General features: G+C 44.6%; 1 protein-coding gene across 1 annotated transcript in view; it reads left to right on the top strand.

Moving 5' to 3' along the window:
• Positions 1–20643, top strand: part of YES1 (YES proto-oncogene 1, Src family tyrosine kinase) — a 65751-nt gene that overhangs the window by 12355 nt on the left and 32753 nt on the right. The window lies entirely within an intron of this gene.

Below are 20643 nucleotides of genomic sequence, written 5' to 3'. Positions count from 1 at the left end.
GTGTGGCCCCATTCATTTTCAATGGGGCTGCAAAACACTACGGATGTCTGAATGGACCCTATAGATCAGGGATAGGAAAACTGCTGCTCTCCAGCTGTTGTAAAACTACAACTCCCAGTCTGCCTACAGCTATCAGCCTACAGCAGAGCATGATGGGATTTGTAGTTTTACAACAGCTAGAGAGCCGCAGTTTGCCCATCAGTGCTATAGATGATATCTGCCATTCTAAAGGTTACATGGTCAGGTTTCTGCATGCCATTTTGGGAGCCAAAACCAGGATGAATTCAAAAAAGTTATATTTTCTCTCCTTTTATGATCCACTTCTGGCTTCCAAAACTGCATCCAGAAAGCGGACTGTGTAGCCGCACCCTTAACCTGCCTGTGATGATAAAAAGCGGACTACAGAGAAGTGATCTGTACAGACCAAGAAGTGGCGTCTATTATTAGGCTTAGTGACTAGTGTGAAAACTGCTGGATTTTAGGTATTTTTAAAATATAGATGGTGACATAAAATACAACAAATAACTAATTATCCCTGATAATTAGCTCGGACTAGAGCTGCAGCTGTTTTATACTATAGTATATCAAGCACAGTGCAGTACATCATTTAGGCTGGTTTCACACGGGCGTTGCGGAAAAATGTGCGGGTGCGTTGCGGAAACACCCGCGATTTTTCCGCGCGAGTGCAAAACATTGTAATGCGTTTTGCACTCGCGTGAGAAAAATCGCGCATGTTTGGTACCCAAACCCGAACTTCTTCACAGAAGTTCGGGCTTGGGATTGATGTTCTGAAGATTGTATTATTTTCCCTTATAACATGGTTATAAGGGAAAATAATAGCATTCTGAATACAGAATGCTTAGTATAATAGTGCTGGAAGGGTTAAAAATAATAAAAAAGTTAACTCACCTTATCCCCATGATCGTGTAGATCCCGGTCTGTTCTTTAGCTGTGGACTGAATGACCTTTGGTGATGTCAGATCACATGCTCCAATCACATGGTCCATCACCATGGTGATGGAGCATGTGATCTGACATCACCACAGGTCCTTTAGCCACAGCTAAAGAACAGACCGACCGGGAACTAGGCGATCATGGGGATAAGGTGAGTTACTTTTATTTTTTTAACCCTCCCAGCACTATTATACTAAGCATTCTGTAGTCAGAATGCTATTATTTTCCCTTATAACCATGTTATAAGGGAAAATAATACAGTGAATAGACTGTCACCTAGAACCCATGTGTGGAAATCGCACCGCATCCGCACTTGCTTGCGGATGCTTGCGATTTTCACGCAACCCCATTCATTTCTATGGGGCCTGCGTTACGTGAAAAACGCTGAATATAGAACATGCTGCGATTTTCACGCAACGCATAAGTGATGCGTGAAAATCACCGCTCATGTGAACAGCCCCATAGAAATGAATGGGTCAGGATTCAGTGCGGGTGCAATGCGTTCAACTCACGCATCGCATCCGCACGGAATACTCGCCCGTGTGAAAGGGGCCTTAGTGGCTATGCTTGGCATGGCAGCTCAGTCCCAGTTAGGCTGCTGTACTGGAACAGCCTGCTGGAGTTCTCCGTATCTGGCCTAGCTGAATGGGTTTCAACCAGACAATAACGGATGCGTGCACCAGTTTTTGTCCAGCCATAACTCATTCTCATGCCGTAAACTGGCCGGATTCCATTATAGTCAGTGGTGTCTGGTGGTGAACGGCTGTATCAAGAAGGCCATTCCTCTGCTGGAACAGTGTGCCGGATAGCTTTACCGCAGGTGTGGAGCTAGGCCTGCTTGAATGGGGCAGAGCTGAACAAAAGCCATGTGATGATACCAGCTGAGGAAGAGGATGCAGCCTCTGCAAAGGTGTAGGGCAGGCATGTCCAAACTGCGGCCCTCCAGCTGTTGCAAAACTACAACTCCCAGCATGCCCTAATAGCTGTAAGCTATCCAGGCATGCTCGGAGTTGTAGTTTTGGAGCAGCTGGAGGGCCGCAGTTTGGACATGCCCTGGTGTAGGGTGTCGAACCACCATCAGTCAGATATTGATGACCTATCCTGAGGACTTCTGGACAACACTTTTAGATATTCTTTACAGCAGCAACATGGACCCCAGGGATCTGTAGACTGAGATGTTCATTGATGTCTATGAGAGAGTATTCTGTGAACTTTGACCATCACCTGTTGTCCGTGGTAGTACCTTACACATAGACATTGCATTATTGTAAAAGTGTATTTACAAGTGCAGATTACCGGGAATGAACGTTCCTGCAAACACTTGTTTCCGATAATCTGCCCATGTAAAGGTGCAGATGATCACCTAATGAACGAGCGAAACGCTTCTTCATCGGATGATTCTGACATTCATGTAGACGCATAAATTATTGTTATTGGGCAGCAGTTCGTGCAGCAATCTGCATCCCAGACACAATGCAACTGAATGGGGACGAGCGATCGCAATAACAATCCCTTGTCCTCGTACTGTGGTGGTGATCACTGCGTATAATGCAGCTTTCTCCTCCACTGAACGAGCAGCCGGTTGATGGGAACAAACACTTCCTTCCCGACAACCAGCCTTAGCTCAGCACATGTACATGCACCTTAATCCTGCCATTGTGATCCACTGTGTTCATAAGATGTCTCCTGAGAAGTGATCACTGCAGAAAGGGGGAGTATCTGCCTTTTAAAAACTAGATGGTGATATGGAAAGAAAAATAAAAAATCACAAAGATTAAAAAAAATGTTTTGGGATTCTAAATGGCAACACATGACTGGTATAACAGCACCTTGTTGATTGTTTCCAGCTCGCACTCCAATAACATTGCTGTGTCCTCCGCTCCTGGCTTCCCCTGTCATATGTCACTTTCTGTGGAGATTGTGATATGTAATAAGGTGTGGGATCTGTGGCTGTATTTGCACAGTGAAAACAAATAGCAGTGGTTCCTGCCCAGTAGCGGGTAATCTGCAGTTGGGAATGCCCTTTGTACTCGGGACTTTTCTTTTATGCCTCTTGCACACGACCATATGGCTTTTTCAGTTTTTCCGCAAAAAAACGGATCCGCAAAAAATACGGAAAACATTCAGTTTTTTTGCTGAATGGAACAGCTGTCCCCTAATAGAACAGTACTATCCTGGTCTGTTATGCGGACAATAATAGGAAATGTTCTATCTTTGAACGGAAACAGAACCTTCAGGTTTTTTTTTTGTTTTATTTTTGCGGATCCATTAAAATGAATGGTTTCGTATACGGAATGCAAAAAAAGTTACGTAAACAGAAAAAAAACATTTGTGTGCAGGAGGCCTTACAGTAAGTGTAAGTAATCACTTCTACATTGTCATGATTATTAAAGGGTTTCCACCACCTGATTTTTAGCTCTCAGGCACTAGCGATCTGCTAGTGTCTGATCTACCTGACAATGCTATTTTCAGACCTTTGTGTGGATCCGTTTCACTAAAAAACGAACTTTTATTGATATGCTAATGAGCCTCTAGGTGCTATGGGGGCGTCTTTTCAGCACCTAGAGGCTCGGTCTACTCACACTGTATGCCGCCCCACTCGTCCGTCAAGCCTGCCCATCTCCTCTAGAATGCCATCCTCCATATCAGCCAGCGGACGAATTCTCGCGCCTGCGCCGTGTGCGTCTGTATTCGGCGCAGGTGCAGTGAATGTCTGAACGCTCCCTGCGTCGGCATCTCCACTGAGCCTCTAGGTGCTGAAAAGACGCCCCCATAGCACCTAGAGGCTCATTAGCATATCAATAAAAGTTAGTTTTTTAGTGAAACGGATCCACACAAAGGTCTGAAAATAGCATTGTTAGGCCTCATGCACACGACAGTTTTTTTTCACGGCCCGCAAAAACGGGGTCCGTGGGTCCGTGATCCGTGACCGTTTTTCCGTCCGTGGGTCTTCCTTGATTTTTGGAGGATCCACGGACATGAAAAAAAAGTCATTTTGGTGTCCGCCTGGCCGTGCGGAGCCAAACGGATCCGTCCTGAATTACAATGCAAGTCAATGGGGACGGATCCGTTTGATGTTGACACAATATGGTGCCATTTCAAACGGATCCGTCCCCATTGACTTTCAATGTAAAGTCTGGAGTTCTGTTATACCATCGGATTGGAGTTTTCTCCAATCCGATGGTATATTTTAACTTGTAGCGTCCCCATCACCATGGGAACGCCTCTATGTTAGAATATACTGTCGGATATGAGCTACATCGTGAAACTCATTTCCGACAGTATATTCTAACACAGAGGCGTTCCCATGGTGATGGAGACGCTTCAGGTTAGAATATACAAAAAAACTGTGTACATGACTGCCCCCTGCTGCCTGGCAGGTGCTGCCAGGCAGCAGGGGGCAGACCCCCCCCCCCTGTTTTTAACTCATTGGTGGCCAGTGGGCCCCCCCTCCCCTGTTGTTAACTCGTTGGTGGCCAGTGTGCGCGCGCCCCCCAACCCCCCCTCTATTATTTTAATACATTGGGGCCAGTGTGCGCGCGCCCCCCCAACCCCCCCCCCCCCCCTCCCTCCCTCTATTGTTTTAATACATTGTGGCCAGTGTGCGCGCGCCCCCCCAACCCCCCCTCCCTCCCTCTCTCTATTGTTTTAATACATTGGGGCCAGTGTGCGCACCCCCCCAACCCCCCCCCCCCCCCCCCTCCCTCCCTCTATTGTAATCATCATCGGTGGCAGCGGAGTAGAAGATTTTCATACTTACCTGCTTCTTGCTGCTGCGATGTCTGCGTCCGGCCGGGAGCTCCTCCTACTGGTAAGTGACAGCAATGCGCCGCACAGACCTGTCACTTACCAGTAGGAGGAGCTCCCGGCCGGACGCAGACATCGCAGCAGCAAGAAGCAGGTAAGTATGAAAATCTTCTACTCCGCTGCCACCGATGATGATTACAATAGAGGGAGGGAGGGGGGGGGGGGTTGGGGGGGTGCGCACACTGGCCCCAATGTATTAAAACAATAGAGGGAGGGAGGGGGGGTTGGGGGGGCGCGCGCACACTGGCCCCAATGTATTAAAACAATAGAGGGAGGGAGGGGGGGTTGGGGGGGGGGGGGCGCGCACACTGGCCCCAATGTATTAAAACAATAGAGGGAGGGAGGGAGGGAGGGGGGTGCGCACACTGGCCACCAACGAGTTAACAACAGGGGAGGGGGGGGGCCGCACAATGATATTCAAACTGGGGAGGGGGGGGGGGGTCTGCCCCCTGCTGCCTGGCAGCCCTGATCTCTTACAGGGGGATATGATGGGGTTAATTGTACTATCATATCCCCCTGTAAGAGATCGGGTGCTGCCAGGCAGCAGGGGGCAGTCTTGTACAAAGTTTGCAGTGTATTCTAACTAGAAGCGTCCCCATCACCATGGGAACGCTTCTGTGTTAGAATATACTGTCGGAAATGAGTTTTCACGAAGTGAAAACTTAGATCAGAAAAAGCTTTTATGCAGACGGATCTTCGGATCCGTCTGTATGAAACTAAAACCTACGGCCACGGATCACGGACACGGATGCCAATCTTGTGTGCATCCGTGTTCTTTCACGGACCCATTGACTTGAATGGGCCCGTGAACCGTTGGCCGTGAAAAAAATAGGACAGGTCATATTTTTTTCACGGCCAGGAAACACGGCTCACGGATGCGGCTGCCAAACGGTGCATTTTCCGATTTTTCCACGGACCCATTGAAAGTCAATGGGTCCGTGAAAAAAAACGGAAAACGGCACAACGGCCACGGATGCACACAACGGTCGTGTGCATGAGGCCTTAGGTAGATCAGACACTAGCAGATCGCTAGTGTCTGAGAGCTAATTAGGTCAAAATCAGGTGGTAGAAACCCTTTAACCCCTTCTCGCCCAGCACCGTACTAGATTGGTAGCTGTGTCCATGGCATCGCTTGAAGCTGTGGTGCCAGCTGTATTATTCAGCTCCTGCTGCAATGATCGGCGGTTACTCCAGTAGCAACGACAGCATCTTAATGGCTTACAAAGGGAGGGGGCACCCTCTATACCCCCAGTGGGCCCCTAGAGACCCACTTTGTCTCGATGGTGGCCATGACAGAGACCAACGGTCAGTGTAAGGCTGGTTTCACATCAGTCAGAAGGACAGAAAAAAACAAAAAATATTGTTGCATCTGTTAGGCGCGTTTTAGCCATTTACGTCTGAGATCCTTTTTTTTTTTTTTTTTTTTTAAATGGGGGGGGGGGGGAGCCTGCATGCAGTACTTTTTCAGTCTTAAAAAAATAAATAAAGGGTCTGATATGGAAATTGCTAAAGTGGATGCAAAGTGTTCATAACAGATACAACAGGATTTTTTTCCCCCCGTCCTTTAATGTGTATATGTGTGTAGGCTTGGGGAAGGAATTTATTCTCAGGGATCAGGGGAATTAAATATACCACAAGTAATTGCTTATGTATGTTTCTCAATTGCTGTTTTTGGTCACCTCCCCTCCCAATAAATGGTATAAAAAGTAATCAAAAAGTCATATGTACCCCAAAGTGATATCAATAAAAACTGCAGCTTGTCACATAATCAGCTGCCCCGACAGAAGAATAAAAACGTGTGTTAGTGTAATGTCGGTCAAATGTGTGCGGGCAAAGCCTGACTCTCCTCCAACAGATGATGTCGGGGGAGAGAAGAATTGGGTGAGATGAATATTTTTTCACAAACCTTTTGTTCTCCCTGGAGATAAGACCATTTAACCCTCATGGTGGACCCCATAAACTACACCTCTAGATAAATTCCTTGAAGGGTGTAGTTTCCAAAATGTGTGTTTAAAAAAAAAAAATATCTGGAAACATAAAGTGGTGCCTGAAAAACATCCTAAAAATAGAAGCCCCAAAATTCTCAAGGTGGCCCTTTTTTCTGAGACCAATATTTAAGCCACGAGACGATCTCAGAATCGCCTGAATAAGTAAAAGCATTCTAAAGTTATTACCACATAAAGTGAGACATGTCAGATTTGTGTTCAGTCTGTAGATGTTCATGAACTATCCTCCAGACAGGTCATCTATATCAGATTGGTGAAGGCCAGACGCCTGGCAAACCCACCGGTCATGCAGCTCTATAGTGGCTTTACACCTTCGGGGGTACTTTTTTTTTTTTTTTTTTTTTTTTTTATGATTGCATTTTACTTGTTTTGGGCTAAAAGTAATTTCTTCAATTAGTCTTTATTAAAAATATTGAGCTGTTTTGTCACAAAGGATTAACTGTTTAGCTTTGTGACTGGTACTTTCACTTTGTGCCAGTCATCTAATAACCCTCATCTCTAAACACTTATTTAAGCCACTTTCTTAGGCTACTTTCACACTCGCGTTTTGGCTTTCAGTTTGCGAGGTCAGTTTTGCCCTAATGCATTCTTAATGGATAAAGATCCGCTCAGAATGCATCAGTTTGCCTCCGAACAGTCTCCATTCTGCTCTGGAGGCAGACACCAAAATTCTGCCTGCAGCGTTTTGCTGTCCGCTTGACGAAACTGAGCCAAACTGATCCGTCCTGGCATATAATGTAAGTAAATGAGGACGGATCCGTTTTTCTCTCACACAATCTGGCACAGTAGAAAGCGTCTTGGCTATGTTACAGATAATACAAATGGATGCAAGCGGTTGTATTATTGTAACAGATCAGTTTTTGTAGATCCATGACAAATGCGCCCAAAACCCGAGTGTGAAAGTAGCCTTATCAGTAAGATAGGGATTGAGCTATAATGAGTGTTTATAAGATCAGAGACCAGAAAAAAGGATCCACCGTGAGCTCCTTTAAAAAAAATTCAGCACCTGCTACTAGAGAATCTCAAGGCTGCACAGGGTAAGGAGCTCCAAATTTTTTATAAAGACCATTTGAACAAATCATTTTTAACGCAAATTGAGTGAAATGTAATAATAAAAAAAAAAATGGCCCCAAAGGTGTACATAGTCTTTAAAGAGGACCTTTCACTGGATTTTATTACGTGAGATAAGTACCTGTATTTATGCAGCCTCCCTGGCTGTGACACTCTCCAATGCAATTGGACAGCGCTACAGCCAGCGGGGATGGAGACGCCCACAGAAACAGACTCCGTCTCCTCCCCATTGCTCCGATGCTCAGTATTTGCATACTGAGCGGGAAAAATACCCGGGGGGGGGGGGGGCGCTATTTTAACAAAACGGGTAAGGTGGCCGCATCAGCGGGGGGTACCCTGCAAATACAGGTACTTATCTCAATTAAGAAAATCCGGTGAAAGGTCCCCTTTAAGGACAAAACTAGCTGCTTTAAATGTAAATTATGCCATCGAGCAGTAAGTGCTATATGTAGTCGGTGAACGAGGCCTTGTGATTATTAGATCCTTGCTCATGTACGTCAGATATGCTGTTAATATTCACTGCCCAAGAGCTGTTAGAGCCAAGAATGGCTTTCATGTAAGACAGACGCCCTTTGTACCCTATGTATTCTTAGTCCACAGAACAAAATTGTAGCTTCATTGTTCATATCAAAGTTTTTTTTAATTCCAGTTTTTTTATTTTTTATAATGGAAGGAAAAATGACTTTTGGTGCCAGGACTGAACAGCTGTTGGCAGCCAATCATGGGTCTGGCAGTTTCATACCCATTAGTAGCCCTTGCAGATGAATACTTGTTCATATGTAATATTTGTATGTGAAATCTCAGTCTGATAATCGCACTGTAATGGAAGGTGTTGTCAGAGATTGGAAACAATCTAAACAAGCGGGGAATATGGCATCTAGTAGTAAAGACCCAATACTGACACATTGATGCCCCCCAATGTGCTTTGTTCACTTGGATACAGCAAAAGCATCTACACACCTGCCGCTGGAGCGGTAAGGCTACATGCACACGACAACTGTCCATTTTTAACAGACCTTTTTTTTTTTTTACCCAATGCCTTTCCGAGAAACTAAGGTTAAAAAACGGACCCATTCAATTGTATGGGGGTAGTCATCAGTGAAAAAACGGACAAGATAGAACATGTTCAATTTTTTTACGTCCGTTTTTCACGGACCATCAAAAGAACTGCCATGTGAATAACCCCATAGACTTACAATGGTCTTAAAACAGACGTGTGATGGCTGTTAAAAAAAAAAACGTCCATCACCTGTCCGATTTTCACTGTTGTGTGCATGTAGCCTAAGTGATTTACCAGATGAGTAGAAGATAGAGGATAAGTGTCTGATTAGCAGGGGTCTGACCGCTGGGACCCCCTCTGAGCCTATGTTCCCCCATTTCAATAGAGTGGGGGACGCGCATGCATGCCGCCAATCCATTCAAGTCTGTTGGGGCTGCAGGTAATAACAGAATACAAGCACTCCATTCACTCGGGGACCACGGACCCCTGTTCTGGTGCTCAGCAGGGGCCTCAACAGTTGGACCCTACCGATCAGACACATCTCCTAAGTTGATGTAATGGGACAACAACTTCAACTTTAATCCTTTGGTGTCCCATCTTTATAACATGACATTTTCCCTGTGTAGTAATCTACAAAGTAATCCAGAGGCGTTGTGATTTGGTTTCCATGATCTTAATGACCAGGAATCGACCACTTGATAAAAGCACAAGCCCTGTTCATTTTCCATGAGAGGTCATTCCAGTAATTTGGCCTTTCCACACTGGCGTCTTTTCATCTAGCAGCACATCCGCTAGGGTAATGTTAGTGTGCTTGGTTTCTTTTGTTTTTGCTCCACTAATTGTGAGTTGTCTTTACTATTTATAGGCAAGGGCTCCTATTAACATTTTATTTGATTTATGTTAATTGTGACGTTCTGAACAATTGTGCATTAAACCAGCTCACAATGGCTCTTGCAGCTTCAAGAAGATCAAACGCAAAGTATATTATACAATCAAATGGGGTCCATGAATGTGTGTGTGTATATATAGATGGTGGTAGCTCTTAAAGGGGTTGTCCACATTCCTTGTGCTTTTTTTGAGACCTCTCAGTGTGGCTGGACTCACGGTGGTGAGCATACTCTCCTAAACCCCAGAGCTGGGTTCGGCTACTTTCATACTAGCGGTTTAGTTTTCCAGTATTGAGATCAGTCATATGGGCTCAATACCGGAAAAAAACATTCATTGTCAATGGGGACAAAACTGAACAGAATGCTTAAAAATGCATTCTGTTCCGTTTAGTTGCGTTTCCATAACGGAGAGCAAACCGCAACATGTTGTAGTTTGCCTTCCGTCCTGGGATACAGAGCAAGAAGAATACGGCATGGCCCACAATGCAAGTCAATGGGGACGGATCTGTTTTCTCTGCCACAATAGAAAATGCATCTGTCCCCAGTGACTTTCAATGGAGTTCATGACTGATCTGTCTAGGGTATGTTAAAGAGAATACACCCGAATCCGTTCATAACGGATGCAGATGGTTGTATTATCAGTAACTGAAGCGTTTTTTCTTAACCCTGCCGGATCCAGTAAAAAGCAGCCTTCCCCATCGTGTGCCACTGGTCCCTTTTCCACTTGGGTCAACATCATGTTTGGCGCGAGCCACAAGACCGCCGCAACCAATTTTACAGGTTATTCACTTGTTTAGTGTTAAGACATAGGGTTACATTTAATAGTCTTTAAAGAAGTTTCACTTGTCTATTTTAACTCCCCCTGAGGAAGCGGACGTGAAACACGTGTCGGGGTCTCTAGGAGGTGCCACTAGCTGGGTCTCTATTGTGTATATGTTGTGAATCATGTTTTTTTATCTGGGCGGGGGAGCCACGCGGTTTGATTTTGTATTTATTTATACTTGTTTTTCAATCCTACCTTTTCCACTGCATGTAATGCTATAACTTGATGTCCAGACGGGTTTTGTGCACTCTCCATGTGGTTGTGTTTGTCTTTGCCAATTTAGTGACAATCATTTTAATCAAGGGGTCTGGTGAGCCTAGCGACTCCTTGGTAATCATAGCCATCCCCTTATAATATGGGAGAACCTTTTGTTGTATGGCATTTCAGAAACATGGTTGCAGTCTTCCGGAAATATAAAAAAAATCACTTGAATAGAGTTGAGCCGCATTACCAGCCATCGCCAGTAGACACGGGTGGTATTGTTTCTGCAGTAAAGTTCTCTTACCTTAAAGGGGTTGTCCGGGTTCAGCGTGACCCCGGACATACCTCCATTTTCACCCAGGCAGCCCGTCCTGGCTTGAGCATCGGAGCAGTTCATGCTCCGATCCTTTCCTTTGCCCTGCGCTACATCGCGCAGGACAAAGAAGAGCAAGTCAAGGTGGCTGCCGGGGTGAAATTATGGGTAACCCCTTTAGGCTACACTATCTTTTGAGAACGATTAAAACGTGAAGAGACTTTTGGTAAAAAAGGATCAGGCAAAATCGCTATCCCGATCCTCCAGGATCACCAATTAGGGAGGGTCAACCGAGAGGGAAGCAATCTCACTGACCCTTCTAGCCGAGGTAATGGAAGGAAGGCAAGCCTAAGGGTGAGCAATTTCGGGGAGATTTTATTGATAGGCTCGAAAGGGTCAGAAATAAGAGCAGAGAGGACAAAGTTTAAATCCCAGGGGGGAACTCTATATTTACATACCGGAGATAATTTAGACACTGCTGTTACAAATCTTTTAATCCAGGAGTGATCTGCTAGCTTGAATGCAAACAAGGCACTTAAGGCTGAAATCTGGACCTTAAAAGTGATAGGCCTAAGTTTTTTCTTCCACCCCTCTTGTAGGAAATCTAACACGAGCGGGATGTCAGGCGTTTCTAGCACAGCCACAGGTTTTTGGGCGAATCTGAAAAAGGTTATCCAAACCCTCAGGTAGATCTCAGATGTGACCCTTTTCCGACTGGCAAACAGAGTGTCTACTACTTCTTCAGAGAGACCCCTTTCTTCCAGTGGATCAGATTCCCTCCTGCCCCTTAGGACAGGAAACGGAACTGGAGATAGAGGGGATTATCCCTCCTTTAAAAAGGCGGTTCTGGTTCCTGTCCTGAGGAGGTGGAGGTGGTCTCTCCAGGGGTGCTGTTACAGGCGAGGAAAAAAAGCGCATTTGTCACCATTGACTTACAATGTTTTTGGTGCTGGATCCGGCTTCTCCAGTTTCCCATGCCGCACACAAAAACGCTGCTTGCAGTGGTTTTGTGTCTGACATGGGAACACAACAAACCAGAACGGAATGCATTCTGGTGCACTCCCTTCCAGTTTGTTCAGTTTTGTCCCCATTGACAATGAATGGCCCGTGCGGACTACAGGTAATGGCATCGTCTAGTGAAGTGCGCATGCGGTGCTAGACTATGCCATTACCTGTAGTCCGCATGGGCGCAGACTACAGTGTGTGGTGCGCACGCGTGGGATTTCAGACAGGCTCAGGGATTATGTCAGCGCGCCAGCTATTGAATATATAGCTGGTGCCCAGCGCTCGACTCAGGAAGGTGGCGCTGGGCACCAAGTTAGGAAAGGACATCCCCTTGGGCACCTTATGTAAGTCATTAGCATATCACTAAAATCGATTTTTCTAAAGAAATAAATCAAGACTATTAGTTACTAAGGGCATCATTTAATACAGCTCAGGGAGACCTACAAGTAGCTATGTTTTACTGTAGGGGGTAAAATGTGGTGACAGAATCCCTTTAAGACCAGGTATCACTTGCGCTCTCTTGAAATATTGCTTCACACGTAGACCATCATATCTGCTGTCTGGTGGCATCTTATCAGGAGTTGTCCAAGGTCTTGTTAGGTCCTTTTCTTGCTGAAGGCGGTTACGTAGATGAGGTGAGCGGTTCTCGACGCTTGAATTATTCATTCAGTATTTTCAAATCTATGGGAGAGAAGTATTGAGATCAGACACATTTCAGAAACAGGGTTTTAGACTTTTTACAGGGATTGATCATAAAATGCATCAGTCATGACAGAATTACTTTTCTTGATGTTGTTTGCTTCTTTTCTCCAGGCTGATTTTCTCGTTTGGAAGTAATCTTGACCTTTTATTGCAGGGATATTGGCAAATGCTTGATGATGCCGCTTCCATTACTGTCTGCTTGTCAGTCTTAACGCGTTTCCAAGCCAAAAATATGCTTTCCATAGCAACCGTGATGCTGTGCTGAGAAGTTTTGAGATCTTTGCGAACAGACACAGTTCCTATTAGGTTTTCAGGGTCCAAGCCATTGTACTTTATGGCCTCTCTTCCCTTCTGCATCAATATGTCCAGTCGGAAATCTGAATGCAGCTACCAAGATGTGATAATCCTGCAAAGAAGCACACATTTTTTAAAATATTTATTTTACTAACTTCTGGATAGAAATCTGACCAGTGGAAAACCCCCAGATTTGACAATGTCAGCTGTATGGTAGACTGTCATTAACTATAAGCAGATGTGAGCGGTGCTGCCATGTCTTTTATTTCTCTCCAGATGTTTGTGAGGATGGCAGGATGGTTCATTTTACACGCTGTATCGTCCATGTTCAGCACTTTGTTTGGGTGGCCCAGAAGAATGATAATCACTGGCCCGTCCACATTGGGGGTTTGAGCCATTTTGTGCAGTTTGTTTAAAACATTAGATATATTATTTGAAGAATTCTTCAGCAATTCATCATAACTGGTTGTTTATTCCTACTTCCAGCCAAGTCTTTGAACCTAAGCTAGAAGTAGGTTATCCTGACCTTTGTCCGGTGTGGTGCCAAAATGAGGCAAACCACAATAGCATGGCGCGTGAGCATCTCTGGTGAGGCACAGTATTTTTCCATCTTGGCAGCCAGGCACCTGTGGGGGAAGCCAGAATACAAGTCAGCATTTGTACGCCATGTTGTTTTTACCTATGTGAGGGACACGGGGGCAGCAATCATCTCCACTGTATATATGGGAGATTGCCGCTGCAGTCGAGTTTTTGCTCAGAATCTATGATTAAGTCGTCCAGTGATACTTTCACCTGATGAACCAACGCAGGGCAGTTATCTGGAACACACATTACCAGGATGGTTCCTTCCCAATAATTGCCCGATTTTTCAGCTCGTGTAAATGGGCCTTTATTCAGAAGGGCAATGTTCCTAAACGCGTGCACCTGGACTTACGCTGACCCATTAAGGTCAAAGGGTATATCCAGATGAGCAATTTTCAGCTTGCAGAATTTGCCATCCTGCTGCAAATGCTCAAGTGAACGAGTCTGAGAAGAATGGACAGCACATGGACACCGCCCTTGTGCAGTCCACTTAAATACTCGTCTGGGTTCACTTTCTGAAACATGGACCAGTTTCTTATCTGTCTGACAAGGTCCTTAGGATATCAGGACATGCTGCATATACACTCTTGATTTTCAGTGCGTTTTTGTGAAGTAAAAAGGAAACTTTTCCCTTACTACTTTCACTGTGTGGAAAAATAACTTTGCAGTGCTTTTGAATCCTGATGCTCACCTACTGTACATGAGACTGCTCCTATCAAAGCTCATCAGTGTATGCTCATTAGCAACCGGAAGTCGTTAGCCCGATCACCAGTCACCATTTCTACAAGTGTGCTAGGTCACCAGTCCTCCCCATCTCACACTGTACTGGTTACTGTAATCGCATGACTTCAGACAACTCTTAAAGGGCCACTAAACCCAGAGGCCAAACAAAAAAATTACCAACAAAACATAGCATCATCACATAATCCTATGTGTCTCTTTATTTGCTTTTGTTTCACCAGATATCACAATGGAAGACCATGGCTGCACCATGTCCCGTACATACCGCGCCCCCCCCCCCCCCCCCCCCCCCCCCATGCTAGTGCACATGATCCAGGAAGTTTAGGAGGAGGAAGGGGCTGGGTTTAGTCTGGGTAATTATTTTCTATACAGTGAGCATGGCCGTATTTATTGGGAGGAATCTCCTAGCTACTAATAGTGCAAAATAGATTTCGTAACAGCTCCTGCCATAGTACAAGCTGTAGTATACACACTGCACCACCTATAGTACATATAACTGAATAGCTAAGGCTTCGTTCACATCACCGCTCAGCCTTTCCGTTCTCCTGCTCCGTTTAGGGGCAGGAGAACGGAAAGGATGGATAAGCACATAACTGACGCCAAACTGAGTCAAACGGAGCCTGACGACCCCATAGACTATAATGGGGTCCGTTATGTTTCCTCTCAAATGATTTTTAAGCGGGGACAAAAGTTGTGCATGCAGGACTTTTTTGTCTCCGCTTAAAAATCATCTTCTGAGCAGAAACATAACGGACCCCATTATAGTCTATGGGGTCCTAGGGGCTCCGTTTGACTCAGTTTGGCGTCAGTTATGTGCTTATCCGTCCTTTCCGTTCTCCTGCCCCTAAACGGAGCAGGAGAACGGAAAGGCTGAACGGTAATGTGAACGAAGCCCAATCTGCCCAGTTACGCAGTGCTAACTCCTCCCTTCACAGCATAATTGTACAGATTTGCCTTTCAGCAAACATGAGTAACGTGGTGGTATGCTCATGGTTGTCCTGATATTGTATTTATGGATATAGTGTACAGTATAAACAATGTATCCACCAAGTGTGGCCTCCATTACATCGCCGCAGAGCTTGTAACCCAGCTTTCCCAAACTGCTGAATTCCATATTTGCCTAATTATGTAGTGATAAATTCCCTTCATATAGCAAGACCAACTTGCCATTCAGGTGTCTGGAAAAACCGGGTGACAGACAACACAGTACAGCTGCATTGGTGAGAACAGATTATGTTGCCCTGGTACCATATGATAGGTTCACACAATACATCAGTGCAGCACGGTGTGTATTTTATATAACCAGTATGCTCCCATCACCACCCCATTTCTAACCAGCTTTCCAGAAGGCCAGATCAGACTATTTATGAATTGTTAAATCCCCAGTTTTGTAGAATACCTAGCTGCATTTGCTAGGCAAGGTCCTGGAAAAGCTGAGTAAGAATCCCAGTGACCAATCCTCCGCTAGTCAAATTTGTCATTCAAAGTCCCCAGAAAGCTGGGTAACACATTATGTGGAGCTGTAATAGGGGCTGCTAAATACTAAGAGGGAGATTTATCAAACTGATGTAAAGTAGACCTGGCTTAGTTGTCCATAGCAACCAATCAGATTCCACCTTTCATTTTCCAAAGGATCTGTGAAAAATGAAAGGTGGAATCTGATTGGTTGCTTTGGGTAAGCCAGTTTTACTTTACACCAGTTTGATAGATCTTCCCTTTAAGTCCTTGCTCCTAAATAGTGCTATAGCTAGGCAGATTTGCCTTTCAGGGACTTGAGAAAGCTGCCTTACCACCATGTGGAACTGTAACAGAGTGCAGAATCCTAAAGCTACAAAGAAAAAGCCCCCTCCTCGCTCCTAAATAGTGCCATGTACTGAAAGCCTGTAATCTACATGGGTTTCATATGCAGTAATAAGAAAAGCACAGTCATGGGGAGGAAATGCCCTTGGGTTAGACGCCAGTAGCAAAGCACGGACAACTATTTTGTTCCTGGATCTGTAGCAAGCGTCACGTATGGATTGTATGGCAAAATCATTGATGGGATATATTCATAAAATAGTTATGGAAGCTGTAAATACTATAAAAGGAGTGCATAATAAATATATAATATTGCACCAGTGACTGATGGATATTGGGAATCCCAAGTGGTAGTTTGTGACCAAATGCCCCTGTCGGTGAGCCGTGTATACTGTCATTAGTGGATATGGATACTGAATGCCCACATTTACGTTTATCGGCCAGTACTGCTGGGTGCTAGCTTTTAGTAGCTTCAGTTCCATGTTGGTGCTTTTTTTTTCTTCAATCCAATGGCATGTTTAACACAAGGTTATGAGAATCGCCAGTATAAGTATAACTAGGACACATATTCAGCATAATTCTCTGTAACAGATCTTGAATATGACCTTGGAAGTGCATACATTGCATGTTAAAGTAGCAGCTTGAAGGAACACTAAAACTAGAAATGAATGGTAAGTAGCTGGAGATAATCTTGCCGAGGCTGCTTGTGAGGCTACTTTCACGTGGTCAGTATTTAGCATCGGTAGCACCACTCCTAGCTTTGGTGTTCAAATACTTATTTAAAATACTTTGGCTAATTCCATATCTGCGGCAGAGCTCTCCGGCAGGCATTGCCAGATACTTCCGCCTGCCTGCTGGACCCTATTGACTATAATGGGGTCCAGCAGAGATCCAGGGATTGGTTGGACTAAAACCGCTGCACGCATCAATTTTTGTCTGGCCGATTCCTGGCCCTCCTTTGCTGGAACAGTCTGCAGGAGAGCACAGCGGCAAATGTGAAAGTAGCTTAACCGTGTGTAAGTGTCTTTAAAGGGCATCTGTCAGCAGATTTGTAGGGGATGCAGCAGTGGTAGAGAGAGCAGAGCCTCTAGGTGTAAAGGCAACGCCCCTGTTGCTCCTAGAGGCTCATCTGCATATTTTAAAACATCATCTTCCTCAGCAATGCAGACACATATGAACATGTGACCAACACGGACGTCTTCAGCTGCCAAGTGCACATGTAACACGTCAGCCAGTGTCATAGGTACAAAACTGCTGACAGATGACCTTTTAACATCATAATTACAATCACATTTACATTTGTCACGATCCAAAGTGCAGCAGATTAAAGCGGTTGTGCCAAGTAAGACTTTGCAAGAAAAGTCATCATGCATCAAGATATTGCATATCCATTCACTGATCTCCATAGCTTCCTCCATTGTTCCTGTAGTACTGGATGTTTAAGGCCTCTTTCACACTTGCGTTGTCCGGATCCGGCGTGTACTCCACTTGCCGGAATTACACGTCGGAACCGGAAAAATGCAAGTGTACTGAAAGCATTTAAAGACGGATCCGTCTTCAAAATGCGTTCAGTGTTACCATGGCAGCCAGGACGCTTTTAAAGTCCTGGGTGCCACATACTTGTGCTTAATGAGGACAATAATAGGACTTTTTTTTTTTTTTTTTGTGCGGAATGGACATATGGACAGGGAACGCACACAGTAATTTCTGGGGGTTTTTTGTGGCCCCATTGAAGTGAATCGTCTCGCATACGGGCTGCAAAAAACCCAGAACAGACACGGACAAAAAATAGGTTTGTGTAATGAGCCTTAACAGTGAGATTCTGTAGAGTAAAAAATTGCTATCAGCTGACAAGAATGTCTGTGGTTCAATTCCCAACAGAGACCTGTGAAATGTATTTTTTTAAGGTTATGGCGGAAAAATTGAATAGTTCACTTACCGTACCAGTTTCTTAAAGTATAAAATGACTTGACAGGCTTCTGTTATGAATTGAACCCCAGACCTTCTGCCGGGAAATACATCAAGTTTTCCACTGCACTGTTGAATCTGTTATAAAAGTAGGATTTCCAGCGACTAAAACGCTGCTAAACAGTAACTGGGCACAGAAAATCGTCTCTACCACAGTGGGCTTCAAGTTTATAACCCGCTATGCAGGAGGTCTGTGGTTCAATTCCCAACAGATACCTTCAAAATCATATAATTTTTTTTTTTTTAAAGGTATGCCAGAAAAATGTTAATTTTGTGTTAAAGGTTATGCCACGGTGCCATAACCTTTAACAAGGTGAAAGAAAAGTGGGTGAGATTTTACCTTCACACTGAAAAAAGTCTGCAATAAACATTTTATGCAGCGAATTCATCAGATCTTCTGCTACAGAATGTGTAAGGAAACCCAACATGCATCAGTGGTAGTTTCCTACAAGAATGGTGTCCTTGTGACAAGTCTCGAGTGCAGTGTTAGGCCTCATGTGCTCCTTGGAGGAGCGTTCTGGTTTCTTCACACCTGCCGTGAACATTCCAGGGCACACATGTCTCCATAATGGTGAGAGAGAGCGCTCCTTTTCTTAGGGATCACCAGATAAAATGTCATCTGTTTCCTACCACTGTTGGAAGGAAATCTAATGTTACATCAAATGTATTTGGTTAGCTGTGGCCTTCGTGTTTGTCCATGCCCTTTGTCATTGCAGTTGATGTCAGAAATAGATCTGTATTAGCAGGCACCGTCATAAATGTTACAGGCCAAAGACTGCTTTAAGCCAGCAGCTGCTAGAGAAAGAACATTCATTTTGTGTGAGTTACCACAACTACTAAGCTGTTCATCAGAGTAAAGCTAGTTCACTCGGTCTCTCTGCCGATCTACTGAACGGACTAGTACCTCAGAACTGAAGCAGAGTTCGGTTTCAAGTTTTAAAGTGGTTTTCCACTTAAAAAAATCAACTAACGAAGTTATTCAAAAAAGTAATGTGCAACTTTGTGAACAACTAACTTCGGCTCATCGGAGCCCATACATTCTAATACTGTACGGAGACGGATCTCCATACCGTATTATTCAGAAGTTTTGAACAAAGCGACTTCGGATAAAGTCGGTAGTTGATTTTTATTTTTTTTTTAAGTGGAAAACCACTTGAAAACAAACTCTGCTTCGGGTCCGAGGTACTAGTCAGAACCAAAGCCAAGTTAGTTTTTAAAGTGTTTTTCCACTTTAAAAAATCAACTGCCGAAGTTATTCAACAAAATCACGTGCGACTACGCAAATAACTTACTTTGGCTCATCGGAGCCCATACATTCTAAGGCTACTTTCACACTAGCGTTCGTCGGTCCGCTCGTGAGCTCCGTTTGAAGGAGCTCACGAGCGGACCCGAACGCCTCCGTCCAGCCCTGATGCAGTCTGAATGGATGCGGATCCACTCAGACTGCATCAGTCTGGCGGCGTTCAGCCTCCGCACGGACAGGCGGACAGCTGAACGCTGCTTGCAGCGTTCGGGTGTCCGCCTGGCCATGCGGAGGTGTGCGGATCCGTTCAGACTTACAATGTAAGTCAATGGGAACGGATCCGCTTGAAGATGTCACCATATGGCTCAATCTTCAAGCGGATCCGTCCCCCATTGACTTTACATTGAAAGTCTGAACGGATCCGCGCAGGCTACTTGCGCACTTGCGAAATTTTTTAAAGTTATTAATGCAGACGGATCCGTACTGAACGGAGCCTCCGTCTGCATTAATATGATCGGATCCGTTCAGAACTGATCCGATCAAGCGCAAGTGTGAAAGTAGCCTAATACTGTACGGAGACGGATATCCGTACAGTATTCCGATGTTTTGAATGAAGCGACTTCGGATGAAGCATCCGAACCTCGCTTCGCTCAACATTAGTGACAGTGCTTTCCTATACAGTATAAAAAAAGGTACAATGCATGCAGGTCCACCGTATGTCTGAAGGACACCTGGCATACCCTGAGTGCATGGGCACGTCCAGAAGAAATATTGAGGAATACTGCTGAATCGTACCTCCAACATGTGGAAAATCAAAATGTAAAAGGAATGTGTCGTCAGAAAATGACCCATTGTTTAAATCAAGTTTTATGTTAAATATATATATATAAAAAAATAGAATTTTTAGTTATATTTTTTTAATTTTTCATGTCACTAATTAATTAAAAAATTCTAAAATCCTGCAGTTTTCACACTGACCACTATCCCTAAAATAAGTCAAGTCTTCATTTTTGTTGAGAGAAGCCGAATGGACCATAGACCTCGTTGATTTGTCAGTTTTTCTAGATATGCTCTATGACCTATGCAGAGGTCAGGAGGGAGTAGATACGCTGCGATATCAACTATTGTGAACTGTAGTTCCTATGTTATCTATACAGAGGTGATCACTGGTATTGTAATCTTGCCTATGGTGATAATGTGATGGTAACTGAAAAGTTACCTGAGCAGGAAGTCTCAACATATTGTAAGA

This window comes from Bufo gargarizans, chromosome 5 (genome assembly GCF_014858855.1).
Source record: "Bufo gargarizans isolate SCDJY-AF-19 chromosome 5, ASM1485885v1, whole genome shotgun sequence".
In the NCBI taxonomy this organism is placed as follows: Eukaryota; Metazoa; Chordata; class Amphibia; order Anura; family Bufonidae; genus Bufo; species Bufo gargarizans.
The sequence above is the reverse complement of the archived record's forward strand: the minus strand, read 5'-3'. Positions and strand labels throughout refer to the sequence as shown.